The sequence below is a fragment of the Coturnix japonica genome, chromosome 4, assembly GCF_001577835.2.
Source record: "Coturnix japonica isolate 7356 chromosome 4, Coturnix japonica 2.1, whole genome shotgun sequence".
Classification (NCBI taxonomy): domain Eukaryota; kingdom Metazoa; phylum Chordata; class Aves; order Galliformes; family Phasianidae; genus Coturnix; species Coturnix japonica.
Genome location: NC_029519.1, coordinates 31,749,703 through 31,768,883, shown reverse-complemented (window position 1 = coordinate 31,768,883; position 19,181 = coordinate 31,749,703). Strand labels below are relative to the sequence as shown.

At 34.0% G+C, this 19,181-nt stretch overlaps 1 protein-coding gene across 4 annotated transcripts in view; it reads right to left on the bottom strand.

Annotated features, from left to right (window-relative positions):
* Positions 1 to 19,181, bottom strand: part of CCSER1 (coiled-coil serine rich protein 1) — a 581,898-nt gene that overhangs the window by 216,148 nt on the left and 346,569 nt on the right. The gene's annotated exons all lie outside the window — the stretch shown is intronic.

Genomic DNA, 19,181 nt, shown 5'->3' with positions numbered 1-19,181 from the left:
GAAACTACAGAATATAGCCTAAAAAGATAAAAAAGTAAAACACAAAACTTCCATGTAACTATAGAAGCATGGCAGATCTTCATACCGCAAATATACAGTAATCCTACTCTGCCTCTGCAAAATATTTAGGGACACTTAATTTTGCTATATAATAAACAGTTGTAAGTATTTTTGCGATATTTGCTGGATATATACAGCACTGGCTTCTTTTGACCATAGATTTACTGTTCATATCTAGGCATGGCACAATATTTCAGTCTGTAGAGAGGTAATACTCTATAAAGAACAAAAAATCCTTGTAGGAGAGAATTTTTATCTTTGCCCAAATACTTTCCAGTGTCACTAATGTGACATTCAGCCACGAATTCATTTTACTTTAGCAAACTGTAAATGTGCTTTCTAGCAATATGTATAACACGGCAAGTCCAACTCCCTACAGTTACTTTAGTCTTTACTATTTGAATGGACAAAAATCCTAAAAGCATTGCCATAGCCTATGGTACTACCTGAAAGGAAGTCTGAAACGGAAGACAGTACTTTTTGTTAAAGCAACCAATACAAATGGGAAATACAGACATCTGGTGCCAGAAAAGTGCATTTGGAACTGAAAAACCATCTTTTTTCGGAACTACAACAAATTCAGCCAAATAAAAGATTACCTTCAAAAGCCAGATAGCATGCTTTAACTTTAACTCATAACAAAGAAATAAGTTGTCTAGAAATATTTCTGTATAGTGGTCTTAAACTTCCATCATTATTGGTAGAGATGTTTAACTTTTAAACATTTTTCATATTCTGAAGCTTTCCTGAGAACTTCCAACTATTTTGAAATGTTATCCTCTTTCAGGAGCTTTCAAGTGAAGCTGAATCATCAGTGACTTTTTCCATAACTGACTTAGTGCTCATACCACTAACTACTTATGCTGCACCCTATAACATTTTTCCAGTTATCAAAAAGCTTTTCAAAAGTTGCTCTACAGGGCTGTGTTGAGAGGTAGTCATTCTGAGGAAGCCAAAGCAAAGTATAAGATACCTCCTTCATGTCTCCATTTTTCTTATGTGGTATTTCATAATACCGCATAACATTAAGTAGCTTTCTGTCCTTCCATTGCATGTATCCAGAAAAATATATAGCCACGTTCTCTACATGACTTCAGGTAGAGGAGGGCTGAAGATAGATAAATCCCTTCCTATCCTTCTCTGAAACAAAACATATCCTTTTGACTCTCTAATGTCATATGCTGTAGCCCCCTGCGATTTGTAATGTTCCAGTGAAAGGAAAATGTCTAAAGACTAAGAAGGGATCAAACCATTTTTTATATTCTTTTAGATCAAGCAAACTACTTCTAAGTGAGTTTTTCAAATATAGCATTAACTTTTTTTTTCCCACCTTCCTATGCATTGTTATTCTTTCTTATTAAAATAAATAGCTTTAAGAATACACTTATATGCTGACAGAACTAACAGCAGAAAAAAAATTCTTATTCACTAAGTTAATCCCAATTAGTAAAGAACAAACAAACAAAAACACAACAAATCAAAAACCAACAAACCAATGCAAGAACAGCTGTTGGCACTCCTGAAGTCACATAGCAAATCACAGCAACACTGCCAGCAACATTCATCACAAAAATCACACTCTTACAAGCACGTGCTAACATACTTTTTCTATTATTATATTTGCAGTAAGCTACTGAGGGGTGCTATAAAAAGAAAATAACAGGCATGAGCTGATCACAAGTGTGTAAAAATATTTTATATAAAATGAAAGAACATTGAAAGATGACAGAAGGATATAAACAAAGACAAAACAACAGTATTGCTTAAGTCACAATAGAGTACCAAGCTGTTGACCAAACTGAGCTTGCTCCCAGAAAAACAAGAAATGAGGAAAACCGCTGCAGTCAGAGTGATGGTAAACAGTGAAATTCACATTAGAAACAGATGAGAAAGAATGCTTTTTAAAAATATATATCCTCTAAACATAAAGATTTAAAAAGTATCATCAAAAGCTTCTTGGAGAATTTTTTGGATATATTAACTTGACGTTCTAATGCTATTGGAAGAAAAAACAAAAAAACAAAAAACAGTACCTCCATTAAAATTTGTGCTCCTTGTCAGACTAGCACAACTTACACTTTTTGCCCCCCCCCAAAGAAGACAACATTGAAGGCCTTGAACTGAGAAGTACCTATGCCTATGCTGCTCTTGCAGAAGTCCACACGAACAGCAAGGACATCAAGCTTTGTGCCCTGAGAAAGTCTCAAATTAGAAGGATTGACAAGTAACATAAACACACCAGTGACCATATCTTACGTCTCTACTCATCGGATTACTATGAACTCATCAAGAACCTCCTCTTAAGATGACACAATAGGGGCAACAGAACATGAAAATGCCTTGGAAGAAACTAAAAAAAATATTCTAAATTGTGGACACTAAAAAAAGATACATTTTAAGTATTACAGTTTCCACTTGAGTTGTTTTCTTTTTTTCTTTTTTTTTCAGTTGTGTGCTACATACAGCGAATTATCATAAAGTATCACGAGAAGTTCCTTGTTGCTGATGTTTCCTTGTCATTGTTTCACAGTAGAGAAATATATGTACCCAACTGTATTTGAAATCTTACATGAAACCAAAAACTATCCAGGTTTATTTCTGTGCCATGCTCTCAATAATACAAATACTCTGTATTGGCTAAACAAAGACTGATTAGCAAATTACCTCAACTGTGGAAAACTATTGATTACTTCAAATTATTCAGCTTAAACAAATACTGAAACAAAACTTTTTTTCTACCGATGGAAGTTTGGCAGCCAAATTCTCATTTTGAATTGAAACAGAAATGGAATTTAAGTTGGAATGTTGAAAAGAATTTAGGGCTAATTCAACCAGTTAGGATGGAACTTCCATAGTATGCTACAAAACAGCTACTTGGCAAAGAACAGAGCAAGTTATTATATAATATATACAGAAAAGAAAGAGTTGTTTCTAAATAGTCAGTATAGGATAATACATCTCGAAACTACACTAGTTTTTCCACATCATTTCCCTTTTGATCAGAAAAGTATTAAAACATCTCTCTTATCTTTAGCTGTGATCAGGTCAAAATTCTCTTATCCAATTCTGTATCAGTGAGAGTATGGCAACCACTTACAGTACTTTGCTTAATTGTAAATTCCAAAGTGAAAATTACCTTGACCAGACCACAGTTTACCGTTCCATCTTTTTTGAATGAGTTCACCTATACAGCTGTGGCTTTTCTCATTAAGCAAGCTATTCTGTCTAGTTCATGCATCTTAAATGACATATTTTACCAAATTTTCCTAAAGGGTGTTCTACCTTCACTGTTATTTACATTTAAAAATATATACATTCACAATTTAAGTTGTTGTATTCAAACCTCTTCATACACACATGACTCAACCTCTCTTATAGTTTGTACAAATTATTTTACTGCTTTATTTCATTTGTGTTTACTCCCAGTACACAGCCAATCAGCCTACTATTGTAAGCGTTAGAAGTGTAGTCAGGTTTACAATTTACATGCAATTTATTCCCTTGCTTCAGGCCTTTACACCACTGTGAATAGCAACTTATGTTTGTCACAGAACCTGGGGAGAAAAGCTTTCTTCAAATGACTCAAAAAATGCAAAGCTTTTTAATTCTGATGTGCTATGAGATTAAACTTCATCAACAGCAGCAGGAAGGCAGTAAGAGCAAAGCGATAACAAGCAGCAGAAAAAAAGTGCACCCCAACATCTATTATAGCTAGTTTATAAACTACAAAGAGAAACAGAATTCATAACATGATAACTAGCTCCAATGAAACTGAGTTCCTTTCAGTTTGAGTTTACATTAGGATATAAATATATTTATTTCAGGTATTTCTTCAGCAGAATTAGCAGGCTATCCTACTCATAGCATAGCAAGAATGGAATCCTACACAAAAACTGATTAGGGCAAAAGCAGATTAGATAGAATATTCCTGCATGTTTTTCATTAAGATGTACTGCCACAACATAGCTTTTGGATGGTGTGTGTATTAAAATCTCTAAGCGGAGATTTAGATGCTCATCAAACATTTCTCACACTCTCCTGTCTCCTTTCCCTCTATGTACATAGAGATACTAGGGTGATGTGATTAACGTCAGTGCCATTCACTCTGCACATAGGTTTAATGGCAATTGCATTAGTCAGAGTGCAGGAATCATTAACTCAGGACATTGCAGATTGCAACTAATGTATATCAAAGGCTTCTGGCATTATTTAACCTCACACCACTAGACGTTTACAGATCGCTGCCCTGAGAAAAGTGATTCAAGACTGTAGCATTACACTGTATACTATAAACACACCTAAACGTAATTACCATTCAATTACAGCGACAAAAGCAGATAAAAAGTTTGAGCAATGTTTGTCAAATGAATAGAAAAATAATTCATCATATAAATCCCAGTCTTTGTGACAACATAGAAATAAAAAAATAAAAAATAAAAAATAAAAATAAAAAAAAACCAACACATACTAACCCTTATGATAAAGCCCAAGTTTTATTGATCGATATGAAAAACACAACTCATATATCAACCAACATAAATATATTCAATAATACCAAGAACAACCCACAGTTCCCAGTTCTTTAGTTGTTCCCTTTGTGCTTCCATCCAAATTATTCAGTATGTTGTTTGTATACTTAAGCAAATATTTTGCATAGAACTTGCTCCGCAAAAAGCTTGGCTTTATCACTACAACATCACATGATTTTGTCCTGCACTCATATGCTGACTATTATGCAAACATACTCACACGCATGCCATGAAAGCGATCACATTCCCATGGTCCTCCAGTAATAATTTTAGTTTAAAATTTGCAATAATAGCTTCTCAAAGCAACAGACATGCTATTCCTCCAGATTCAGGACTCTGCCCTTGTTGAATTGCAGTAGGTTTCCCACTGCCCATCTCTCTCATCAAGAGATTTCTGAATGGCAGCACAGCACTCTGAGGTATGAGCCACTTCTCTTAGTTTTGTATCATCAGCAAAGTTGCAGAAGAGACATACTATCCTTTTATCCAGGTCATCAACGAATTAACAACACTGGACTCAGTACCAACACTCAACCTCTGGGAAATTACCACTAGCTACAGACCTCCAACTAGATTGCCACCGATCACAACCCTCTGAGAACACTTTTATTCTTATCTACCCAAGGCTTAAGAAGAATTTTTAACAGCTTTAGGCTACCATGCCGTAACACAATAGAGAGAGCATCAATGACAGCAGAGAAGCAAGATCCAAGGCTGCAGCAAGTGAGGATTTGCTCAGACACAACAGCTACAGGTAGAGAAACAAAACAAACAAGCTATTCACCTTCAGAAAACCTCAGGTAAGCAGGGATCTCTATAAAGAAAACCTTACACCACTGCCACTCTTAAATAAGGTCTGAGAAGGGGTTGATCCTGGCTCAACCCTTCCAGTCACCAAGGTACATTGCATGCACCTGAGCTCCCCTGGGTTGGCCCTGCCTTCCACCACGTGCTCAGTCACTGCTTTAGGCTGTGACTTATCATTTCTGCTACACATGTCAAAGCAGAATATTTTGGATCAGGAATCAAGATTGAAGTTTTGGCTTTTGCAATGTGAAAGTAATCCAAAGCAATCTGTATTTTCAAAAATACTTGTCAGATTTTAACACAGTAATATTACAGAACAAGATGGAAGACAAGCTTACCAAGTCTGCTTCTTCCCCCCCCCAAGTCCCCCTCAACCCTGCCCCCTCAACTCCCCCCTCAGTCTTTTCTTTAATTAATCATAAAGTTTGACTTCATGAAATCCATAAGACTTATGAATCCTACATCAAATTTACTTTTATTTCAGTGACATATTACCAGTAAGATACACTGTACTGGTCCCCAGATTCATGCTGTAATGGGACAACATAGACAGTTTATAATCATGACCACAAGCAGCTGTAACATAAAATTGCTGCATAAAGAGGGGAAGTAACAACTCAAATTGTAATCTATTTATATAATACATAATAATTACATTATGCAATTCTAAAGAGACATCCTGACAGTTACAGAGCTTATAACGCCTTATCATCCAAAAGTGAAATAAATTCTCATTTTGTCTTATAAAACAAGAACTGAAAAAGAGATAAAAGAAAATCTTAGCCACTTGAGAAACACCTTTTTCCCAACAGCTTATCACACCAAGGAACAAGTGGTGCCACTTAAGAAGCACAGTTTGCTTCAGCTGATGTAGTCATAGCTCTTGCCCAGCTATAGGTAGTGCATTACTTACCCAAGATATTAAATTTTGTTGGGAAGAAAAAAAACATTCATACAACTTCTTATGGAGGCAGATAGATACAAACCAGATGCAGATATGACAGAGTTTAACTTCTGAAATAAAATTCTCATTACAGTTGAGATCACTTTTTTTAAATTGCACTCAGTGCGATTTTTAGATCTCTTGAAGTCCTTCTTTTCCATATGCATTTTATTATTATTATTTTTCATATTGGACCTGTTTCTACCTTTTTTGTGTATTCTTTTCTTTCCCTGCTACATAACAACTAAGATCATTCATTCTTTCTCTGCCAGGAAGAGAGATTTTGATCTTCACTTTAAACTTTGGCTCTTAACATATGTGGCCCTTAAATCTGAGGTCCTTCCTCATTGAAAGAATTTCAGCATCAGAAACAGGCACAGCAAACTGGTTGCAAAAATGCCAGTATGGGCCTCCTCTTCAGAGTTATTGCTGGAGAAATAAACTAACCAAACTGGAACTCAATTCACCACAAAAAAATTATCCCTAAACTGAAACTTTTATAACTTTGAACATCCTAACACATAAGAATATGTACATATAAACACACGGCAACTTGTTTATCCTCTTTACCACATTTTGCTGGTTTCTTATGTTCCTTGCAAAGCAATAGGAGAAGTTGTTTTCTCCATCACAGAAAAATACGCTGACTACAAAAATTTGCTCTGCGCCAAAACTTTAATGAACATCTAGAATTTTAGGTCAAGATCATTAGTACTACAGAGGGTGGGGTGACATGCTTCACTTGCTGCTTGATCTTGCAACTGCTGCTAAATGTAGAAAACTTCAGGTTTTCCATTTGGCAGAAATGGAGACAGTTACACTGCAACTAACAGCCAAACCACAGTTAGATCTTCTTGTATGCAGGACTCCACAAAACCAGTGTCACTGAAATGCTAAGTCACAGCCTGAAGCAGTGATTGAGCACCTGTAAGGAAGGCAGGGCCACCCCAGGGGAGCTCAGTTGCATGCAATATACCTGAGTGACTAGAACAGGTGGAGACAGGATCCAGACCTCATTTAAGCATTGGCAGTAGGAGCAATGATATCTTACTGGAATTCCCTGCTTACTAGAAGCCTTTTACAGACAAGCAGTTTTACCTCTTTTGTTGCTGTATCCACAGCTGCTACATTTGGGCTTTTTCTCATTTTCTGTATCCTAGGGTTATACCACTCCACTATTATTTCTGTACTTTCCATCACATTATAGCATTGCAACTACAAATAATAAAATTCTTCCCAGTCACATTAACATCAGAGTATTATTGCTTCAATATAACAACTGGTACTTGTCTCCACCTTACTGCCTTACATCCCCAAAACACCTCTTCACTCAGCAAAGCAATCTGTACAGCCCAGACTGTACAAAAGCTAAGTCAGGTGACTGTGGATGATGTAATTAATGCCACACTAGTACAAAAAGAATGCCTTTTCTGAAGAAGCATCCTCTATGGGTCACATCATAGCATCATAGTTGGGACTGATTCCTAGAAATTGAGCTTATCATAGCAAGAAAAATATAGCTTTACTCTGTTTTCACTGCATGCTAACCTTGCATAGTGCAGAATGGAAGAATAGAAATTAAGACTAATGTCTTCATAAATAAATAGATAAAGTTATATATATGCATTTGTATATTTGAAAAAACATCTTCTCTTTAAAGCATTCCAGCAATGGAAGCTCTTCACCACTATTTTCTACTGTCCCACTTGGCTATGATTATTCCCATTTAAAGAGGAAAATGTTCTCAAACTTCCAGTTCAAATCAGTCTTAGCCACAAAAGCACCACTGGAAAATAAGTCTATAAATGCATATTGCATATTAGTTTTGCAACCTAATCATGGGAATTTTTTTTTTAATTATTAATTTTATTTATTTATTTATTTATTGTCACTAATTAGCGACCAAACACATGCATTCTGCAGTTCATGTGCTCCTGAACAAGTGGAGTGGAATTCTGAGTGTACAAACAGGACAGAAGTGAATTGCTGCACTGTGCCTTAACTGATAGGTATGAGAAATTTGGAAAAATTAGTTGTGAGGCCAAAGAAACATTAAAGCTTAGGTAGAAGTAACAGTTAATATCACAACTGTATCAGCTACGGAAGTTACATCTATTATAGCATAATTACATCATTGCACATTATGAGATGTCCAACGATTTTAGTAATAAATTCTCAGAGCAAGAAAAATATGCTGTGAATCACAGTTGGTGATTTCATGCTCTCTTTCCACTGGAATCTTTAAATTGGACATAATATGAGATTCAAGGTCAAAAGGGAGAGTGGGAGTCATGCTGTACTACACCTCTCTTCCCATGTCTTTTCCTCTTGTATTTTCATTCATTTTGTAGATCAAAAAAGATAGCAATCAGAAATTAAGTGATCTCTACCAATGTTTCTTAACAAACTGCTTTTTAGTACAGGTCACATAGTTCACATACTCCTGTCTATTATGTCTGCTTTTGAGTTTCAACTGATGGCATTACATGGGTGGTTATTTATCTGTTTATAACTGTTACTAAATATACTATCAGGATGTTACTTTGCAAAGACCAGTAATTCTGATAACCCCAACTGTACTATATCATTACAAACTGCTAGGTTATCATATCCAGACTATCACTTCATTCCTCATTTAGAATGGAAGATTCAAAATCACCTGTAGAAAATAACAAAAACAGCAGATCCGAATTTTCACTTAGTGTAAAAATTTGCTTCTTAAATCCATGTGATAATTGGATGTCCTAGCTTTCAGATATTCTATTCTAAAAATAAATGACATAGCACACAACTGCACCAGCGTTTCTAAAACACTACATTTAGCAAATGACATTACTAAAATTTTATTTATTATATACTGTAGATCTAAGTTATTGTCTATAAACAACACATGCTGTAAATGCTGTAAGTAACTCATGATTTGTATTAACTTTTAGAGACAATCAAATTCTGATTGTATTTATAGCATTGCATCATTTTCTTGTTAAGGAATGAGAAGTCTAAGTTTAATGAGGGTGGGAACTAAAGAAGCTAGCATTTGGTCTCCAAAATGTAGCTGCATGATAAATTAATGCCCTTAAACCAAAACAGAGGAGAAATGGGAGTTAAGTAATTTACTTTCTATACCATCAGATTAAAATAACATTTACATATTTGCAGCAGAACATACTGAATTAAGCTTTAAATCTCAATGAGAAACAATTGTTGCTGTCAACTTGTCAAGCAAAAACAAATTAAATGAAAACCCTCAGCATCAGTGTAGAAGTAAAAGAATTAAAAAATCAACACGTATACAAGAAATTTAGTTGTGAGAAGTGAAGAATATTTTTGAAAATACTATGAAAGATGTATCATTGTGATTTAAGAACAGGCACTTTGTAAAAAAACAAACAAACATAATTTCAATGAACATAAGTCTATTTTTTTTTATTTATGTAAATACTTACTAAGTGTTATTACAGATATGCAACATTTCTTTAACACACTAAAGTGAATCAGGTTATTACTTAAGTTAATGAATGGAGCTATAATTTCTCATTAATAGAGTAACTTTCAACAAGTTCTCCATAATTGAAATGGTAGAATGTAAATGCTTTAATGCAGTACTGCCTCAGAATATTAATTTATTATTAATAATTGCACTTAGTTTTGCAAAGGCAAAAAAAAAAAAATAGGCAAATGGAAATCGAGCGTAGAATTAGCAAAGGAAAAAGTAGTTTTGAGAGACTAAAATTAATTAATAAAATAAGTATCTGGAAATACCAGGAGCCATCTAAGAAAGTAAATAAGCAGATACAGTTGCTTAATAACTAACTGAACATGCCCTCAGAAAATCATAGAATCATTTAGGTAGGTAAAGACCTCTAATATCAAGATCAACTGTTAACCTAGCACTACCAAGTCTATTACTGAACCATTTCCCCATTCACCATGCCAATATATCTTTGAATCACCTCCAGACACAACTCAACTATTTCCCTGGGCTGCCTGTTCCAGTGTTCCACAATGCTTTCAGTGAAGAATTTTTTCCTAATACCTTACCTAATCTGCCCTGGCACAAATTGAGGCCTTTTTTTCTTGGGCCATGTTTTTCAGCTCCATAGTGAGGTATGAACACCAAGTACAGTTACTGCAAAGTGATCACCTACAAGAATTTGGATTACACACAGGAAAAAGAGTCTACACAAAATTATATTATCCATTTTCAAACTTAATGTATAACACTGTACTTAAATTGAATAGGTAGGTAGAAACAGTAGCTGCTTCGAACTGAAAATCTTGAATATGAAATGATGCATTTTCTCAGACACCTAGAAACAGCTGAAAACTAGATTCCTAAATTTCACTAGTTTAATTAAGGAACCCCCAGGTATAGATGAGATAGCAGCCATATCGACTAAAATGTTATTAAGAAGTAAAAATATTTAATAGGATAAATCAATTACAGGTACAGACTATATAAAAATAAGTATTTCATGTAATGCACATGAAAGAATCAAAAAGATCAGATTTTTAGTTCCTTCTGAAAATTTGCGACAGCTACAGTATTTTGACCTTTTACAGTATACCATATTGCTTTAAATAAAAATTCAAGATATTTTGCTAAATTGTTCTACTCTGTCAAATTCTATTTAACTAAACTACATTCTACAAAATAAATTTAATATATCCAAATAACTAAGAAAAAGTTTGCAAATCACTAGGCTCCGTGTGCACTGACCTTCGCTCTTCCTTTGAATTTGCAGTATGGTTCATTTTAGTCAAGCTGTTGAAACATTTGTGCTATAATGCATTAAATTAAAGCAACCAGCTGTGATGTTTAATTTAAGCTAAAAGTTTATGATCTACAAATACATAACACCTTAGGGAATAACTGATATTTCATGTTACTAAATGCATTTAGAAAATATGTAACAAAATAGTTACAGACTTCCCCACATTTTACTTGATGCATATTTATTCATATAAACTTCGGGTCTTTAAAGAGCTCAAGCATTCAGACAAAATGTATGTTACAGAGGATAAAAGAGCCAGTTCTACCCTTTAATGAATACATATATCTGAAGCCTTATGGTCTAATATGTTGTTAGATTACTCCTATATTTTATCCTTCATTATGTGCAGTGGAGTTTCTCCATTTGTGAGAAAGCCAGAATTAGAATAAGTCATTAGGTTTTTTGTCATTATGCAGCATTTTTAGAAGATGTTTTGTCCAAACAAATATGATACATAGAGTTGAATAACAATGAGAAGAAAAACAAGCAAACACACAAAAAAACCTTCCTTTACAACTATCAATCTTATAAGAAATTTCTCTCCAACAATGGTTAAACCATTTTACTGGTTTTGACAGGGGCAATGTGTAATAATAAAATAATAATAGAAAGAAATAACAGTTTATAAATTATTAAGAAATGTTGGAATGTTCCGAGAGATTAATAAAGAAGAGAAAAAAAAAACCCTACAATATGGGTTATGTATCAGATTCAACAAGAATGAGAACTAATGTAACTAAGTTGAAATTTCAGGTTACAGTTCTAGAAAGAAACTACCTGTAAAAAGCCAGAGTACTGATATTGAAACAAATGAAAAGCTCTCCAACTTTAACAACCAGAAACTCCTAAAAATTTCAAATACATAAATTAAAAATAGAATCCCTTTTTTTATTTCTCTAACTTCATCTCCACCCTCCTTTGCTATTATATTTCAGTCCTTTCTGCTTGCTGTTGGCAATTTCATCAACAGTTCATGGATTTGTGAAAGCCATTCTGTTTGAAAGCTGACTACTATCATTTTTGTGATTAAAAACAGTAAAAATTTAGTGAAGGATGAAAGCAAGTACAGAATCTGTTGCCTTTAACTGCATTTTCTCTGATACCCTTCCATGTAATGAAAAGATTTATATTGATATTTAAAAACAGGAGATGACCTGATAAAACAAATTTATGATTTTTATGAACAAATAACAAAAAAATCAGAAGCACTAAATCTCAGCCTAAGATTGTTTTCAGCATACTAAACAACTGCTTAAAGTATCTTTGATGTGAAACCCTTGTGCTGAGTACTTGGCTTGATCTCCAATTAAAAATAAAAACAAAAAAAAAAAAATTTACATGTGAAATTCATATAAACACTTGAATAAAGTTTGATGTGAACCATATATTTACTTAAACATATCTGCGTAATTTCAAGCACACAGTATAATTTCACAGTAAGTAATAGGAATTGTGAAAAAGTAAAGTACTATGTGAATGCAAGATGTTTGCTATAACTTCTACAATATTTGCAACTGATTACAGTATTTTATTCATCCAGACTTTAGTTAAAACCCAGAAGAAGGAAACTGAAAATAATAAATAAAAAAACAAAACAAAACAAACAAACAAAAAAAAACCTGTAACAAACCATAAAATGTAGATCTATGATAATTAAACTTAAACAAAAAATACTTGACAGAATTCCTTCTTTGCCTGCCAAAGTCAGAATTTTATGTTACTCTGGCAACAGCGAATTAGATCATGTTCCTGCAAAAATCCAGTCAAAAAAATCACTACAATAATTTACCACAAAAATTGTCCTTAAAACTATTTTTTTCCAGTGCTACAAATACGTTCCTTCTATTTGAATTAGAAGAAAATAGCCACTGAAAGAATTTAAGTCCTATGAACAGTCTGTGCTGTCTGCTGTTTTCAGACTTATTTCTTGCAACAGAGTGGTTTCTTTCAACACCCAGGAAAGCATTATGCAAAGAATAAACTTAAAATCATTCTATTTCTTTCTGAAATCCCACTTGTAGTCTAAGGACTTGGAAACATGGAAAATAAAAGACCTTCAAGGCAAAGAGTTCAGTTATTTTTCCAAGTTGCAACTAACCTAAATATTTCCTCATCTACATGCTGCTTTAGTTTGGAACACAGGGAAGATTTAGGTTGGATATCAGGGGATATTACTTTACAGAGAGTAGTGAGGTGCTCGAACAGGCTGTCCAGAGAGGCTGTGGATGCCCCATCCCTGGAGGTGTTCAAGGCCAGGTTGGATGGGGCCCTGGGCAGCCAGGTCTAGTATTAAATTTAGTTTTGGTGGCTCTGCCTGTGGCAGGGAGGTTGGAGCATGATGATCCTTGACATTCGTCTAACCCAAGCCATTCTATGGTTCTATGAAAGCAAATTCTTACTGAAGCCGACAGACCCACACATTGTGCTTCATGACCTTTGCTATGACTGGACTGACCCTGATTTTAAAGAAAAAGCCAACTGGTACAGCTCATACCATCATGAGAGAAGTAGGCCATCCCTGCTAGCAGAATGGGCACTTTTGCAGACTATGCTTATACAAAACCTAAATCAACAATGGTTATTTTAACATTATGTATGGTTTGTTGCTGTAAGTTTAAGTCAGCTGCATTTGGGAAGATCCACCTTTCAGAGTTATCCTTGAGAGATTTATGAACATGCACAGTGAAACAACAGCTCTGCTGCAAGCACCACTGTGCTCAAAGAGCAAACTCTGCTGGCATAAGAGCTTTTGAACAGCAGTACTTGGAACTCCATTAAATACTCTATTACATAAAATTGAGTTTAATGAATTTATAGAGAAAACAAACTGTAAGAGCACAACAAAGTTTCAAAGCAACGTACTCTCTGTATAACAAAATACCTCTCAAAGGATATAAAGAAAATCAGCTTGAATTTCACACAACTAATTCACAGAAGTATAGGAGCAGATCTGTGCAATGCAGGAAGACAAAGGTAGTCTTCTGTGTTTGTTATTTTTTAGATCCACACTAATGATCCCTCAACTTCTTTGGCTTGGTCAAAAATGCGTCCAGTAATCTACAAATGCGAGTACATTTTAACAATGCTTTTTAATAATGAAATGTTCCATTCAAAGACTGCAGAATACACTGCTTTCCACTTTAATCAAGAAGAAGAAATGGGTTTGTGATCTTAAAGCAAACATTTGTGAAATTAACTTAAGAACAAGACTATTATGTTTTACTCCTTAATTTAAACAGTGGAACAGCATGAGGATAGTTGTCTGCTTAGTAACTATTGGCTAAATTGAAAACTTCCCTTAATGGGAAGACAATTTTAAATCTTACCAACTCATTTTGAAGTAATTTGCTACCACTGTACACATTTAAAATCAATTATCATTAAAAAATTCCCACATTCTGCCAGTTGAAAAATCATAAATTTCCTGCTTATGATAGTAGTTAATGTCAGTTATTACACTCCACACAGACAGCTTTTTCAACCTTTCCATAAAATATAGTCGTTCATTCAGTTTTATCCACGATGTTTCATTTCAGTGAATTGCTTTTTGAAACAAGAGCTTCAAAGGACAGTATTGAGAAAGCATTATCTAGAGATAATGCTTCTGTAACCATACTTCTAGTTTGTGAGCAGGTAGTTAATCCAGTATAGCATCAAAAATTAATAATTTTTAAAAATCCTATAACAACCCAGAATTCATTTAAGATTTTAGCTATTATATATTATAGCCATTATGTATTTAGCACGTATTAAGCAAATTCCAACACAAAACTACACTCTTTGGCTACTCGTTCACCCCTGATGTAAAAAAAAACACAATTTCATTGGATTTCTCATCTCTCTTTGTAAAAGAACACCACCTGTTTCTAGTGTTTCAGATGCAGAGGCAACTTGCGCTAAAAACTCCTGCCATAAAGCTGGAAAACTTGATTTCTTCCAAGATACTATATTTTCAGCATAGTCAAACTCACATTGTTCAAGTATTTTCAAAGTAACAAGTTTTGAGAAAAATGAAATACTGAGAAAACCCACCATTGAGTAAAAGGCATACAACACATGGGAAATAAGAGACGTTTCAATCTTCTTCAATCTGAGAGAAATAATTCTCAAGTACACAAACCCAGCAACACAATTGCAATGTGAAAAATAACAATTTCTTAGCAATAGGGCAGTCCGAAGACTGAAACTACTTTGATTTTATAAAGGTTAATATGAATTTGTATAATAGTACTCCAAATAAACCTCATAATTGTTTCAGTGTTTCTAAAGCACATGAGAAAAGAAAACAACTGTGTTGTGAAGCTTCTTCCAGAACACAAAGTCTTCCTAAGACTATCAGTAAGGGACAACATGTGAAAGAATATCTATCTCTTTCAGTGGTACATACAGCATTTAGTAATGAACAGAAAAACCGTGTCCAAAGACACAAGTGATTGCACTTTCTGCATAAATGAAGATTTGTTTCAGAAATATTCAGCTAAATCCTTGAAAATATTCCAGAGCACAACTTCTCATTTCAGAGCTTTGAATAATGCATTAAGAGATAGATTCCCAACACAGCTCTTTAGTTGCCTCCAAATTCAGTAAAAGATGCACAAATGGAATAACCCAAGCCACCTGATGCCTAATTTCCAACAGATTTTAATGCATAAATGCTTATTACAGGTTTGAGGATCTCAGTGAATTCTCTAAAATTGTGGTTTATTGCAGAATGATTAGGGTAGGAAGGGACATCTAGAGGACATCTGGTCTAAACTTCTGCTCATGCAGGACTAAGAAGAGCCTGTCTCTGTCTTCTTTGCATCTATCCAGCAGGTATTTATATACACTGATGAGAACTATCCTAGGCCTCCTCGAGGCTGAACAGTTCCAGCTCACTCAAACCCTCTTCAATGGATAGGCGCTGCAATATCTTGACCATGTTGGTGACACCCCAGTGGAATTTTTTTCAATATGTCCATGTCTTAAAGACTTAATTCACTTTGCAACTCAAAGACTGAAGACAGATGTTTATACTTGGATGTCCCATCCCCTCATAGAAGCATTCCCAATCAGAATTAAAAAATTCTCAGTTATTCAAGCTCTTTGTTTATTTTTATTATTTCAGCTTAACATTCTAAAATACACATATTCCCAAATTTATGCTGATTAGCAACTTATTCTACACTCAGCATCACTTTTGGAATTAAGCATTATAGCACAAAAATCAGATTTTGGCTCTGAAATTTTGAGAGACATAAACATTATAAAGATACGGAAGATTTATTTAATTCATGTATACTGAGGAAATGTGCAATGAGTAACAACACTCATAGAAATAAAAGGCAGAGCTATTTGAAGGCAATGGAGTTTAAATGAGAGTAGAGTTCAATCATCATCACGAAATAGCAGCATAAACCTTTTTGACAGAAAATTTGTCCTCTTTGTTTCTGTAATTACATGTGACAAAGCTTCCTTAATCAAACATCGAAATTTTGTCATCAGTTTCTAGAACTAACTGGAATCTGCTTGCTTGAAATTGCAGAACTACAGAGATTTTTAATACGATGAATAATTCAGAGATAATAAAAAAGAATTGCATAAATTCCTTGCTAGTTCATTAACAAAATTTTATGTTATCACCCTGTACTTAAGGTCTCATTCTCTCTTTAGATCTACACCAATGAAATTACAATAGCATAAATGCCAGGATAATATGACTAGTGAGATATTTATAAACTGAACAGATGCTGCAAGGAAGGATTTCTTCTAGCAGTCATTTACAGTCACTGAGAAACAGCAAAACATGGATTTCAGTAACCTTGTTAGGGAACAAGGAAACTTCAAAATGTCAACAGAGCACTTGATAGCCTTTATTTCTCCATTATCTTAGGAATATTTTAGTGCTTACTAGAATCATACACCATGAATCAAAGTTAAGCAAACAATAAATTCCAGATCACCTTAAAAAGTAACTATAACCACATATGTGAATATATATCTGAACTTCTAAGTAACATTTGACTACACCCAATGCACATTATAGCTCCAAGAGATCATTATCTTTTCACCTTTTAACAAAAAACATAGAATCTTCACATTTAAGTGTAAGGAGAAGTCTATTTCCATTTAATTCTATGACATGTATGCAAGCCATTTAGGCTACAGAACAAGTCACTAAAAACTCAACCAGTCTAGAAATGTGTTTGTATTGACAATTGAGTTCAGACAGGTTTCAGAAATTAAAACTGGCAATTAAATGAACACTGTCAATGAAGTTAAAATGTCCAGTTTGTTTCATAACAGTCAACAGTCTTTCCATGTATGAGCTCAAGTCCTTCCAGATCACAGTGAATGAAAATGTTCTTTTGAGGAACATGCTAAACGCTTCAACTCCTAAAGAAGGTCTAATCCAGAGGATGAGACTTTGGAGTAAAGGAAAAATGCATAAGGTGTGTACTGAATCATCAGAACCAGCTGTCACAAACTTCAGATCCATTCTTACTAAGGCTGACAAATCTGTACTAGATAGTACCCAAGATATAACCAACATAAACAACGAATCAAGCTACAAATCACTCTTCTAGTATACACTGACTAGAATCTTGCCCATAATAACAAATCTTGGTATCTTAATATCATTTTTTCTTTTGTCAGTTTTATTTAAAAAAAAAAAAAAAAAAAAAAAAAGTTTGAAAGGAGAAAGAAAAAAAATAGTGATTTGAAGTTATCTCCGAAATTTTCAAAGAGCTTTAAACAAATAATAGTGTATTTCCTTGACTTTGATTATGAATTTAACCCAATTTCTGTCCTGAAACAAGATAAGCTTGAATCTATGAATCTATGTAATTTCCTCTTTGAGACCTTCAGGATAATTTTAACATAAAGTTAACAGTGTGTTAATTTAGTCGTAAAAGTGAAATCAAAAGTGCTTCAAACCTTTAGAACAGAATTGCTGACCTGGAGGTACTCTCATGAATTTTCATCTGCACAGCTTCAGAAACTGGACATGTTCTAAAAGCTCATTTAATAAAAGAATTGCCAGTTGTGTAGCACGTAGCCTTACAGAAGAGCCTCAGTACACAATCAGATATCTCTAGTCCTATTTGAGTGCAAATAAGCTCTTTCAAAAACCCTAGCAACAACAACAAAAATAATTTGTTCTAAGTATAATTTAATACATAAAGAGTAGTATTGTATTATTTAAAATCTAAGTATCCAGACAATAGGGAAATAAATCTTTTCACTTTCACTTCTAGAAGTCATGTGTGGAAAAGTATCAAACCCTTATAGGACTGCACACAAAAAAGCCTAGGACTGCTGAGCTTTCAGTCCTGATGATGAAGGTGTTCACAGTAGTTTAATTTGAATTCATAATTATTTCTAAAGGTACTTTGAAATAATAGCCAGAATGACATGCTATGTTCAACTATACATTAAAAAGAAGAAGAAGATGAAGAAGAAGAAGAAAAAGAAAAATGAATTGAAAAGCTTGTGTTAGATAAAATGTAGAGGCTTCTCAGATGATTTTGTTTTGTTTTGTTTGATTTGGAACACTGTCTTCAAATGCTGAAAGAGTAACGTACTATTTTAAAGCTCGCTGACAACATGTTGCACATCTCTCCTTACTAAGCTAGGTTTACAACTCTCTAAGTACTCGTTACAATATATTCTGTATATAGCCCTGTTTATTAACTATAAAACTGCACCTCTTAGTGTTTTAACCATTTCTATCCTGAGAGAAAATAGACAGCTTTCTTCTCTTGACAGCAAAATTGTAGTCTACAAAATTCATAAATATAATTTCACAGCTTTGACAGGGTGAGACTCCTCTGGATGTTTATAGAAAATGAGAGACAAAAAAAGAGATTAAACTCCTTTAACCTTTCATTCTTGTTCATCTCTTGCAGTGCTTGGGTGTATATAATATACACATATAACATTGCATCATCAGAAGAGTCTGCAAAAATGAGCGTCCAATTAATCTTCTCAAAAACTAATCTCTCACTGTATTTAGGCTTTTACAAACTCCTCTGTCAAAACATATTCTGAGTGAACAAAATCTTTCTTTCAGGACAACTTAAACAT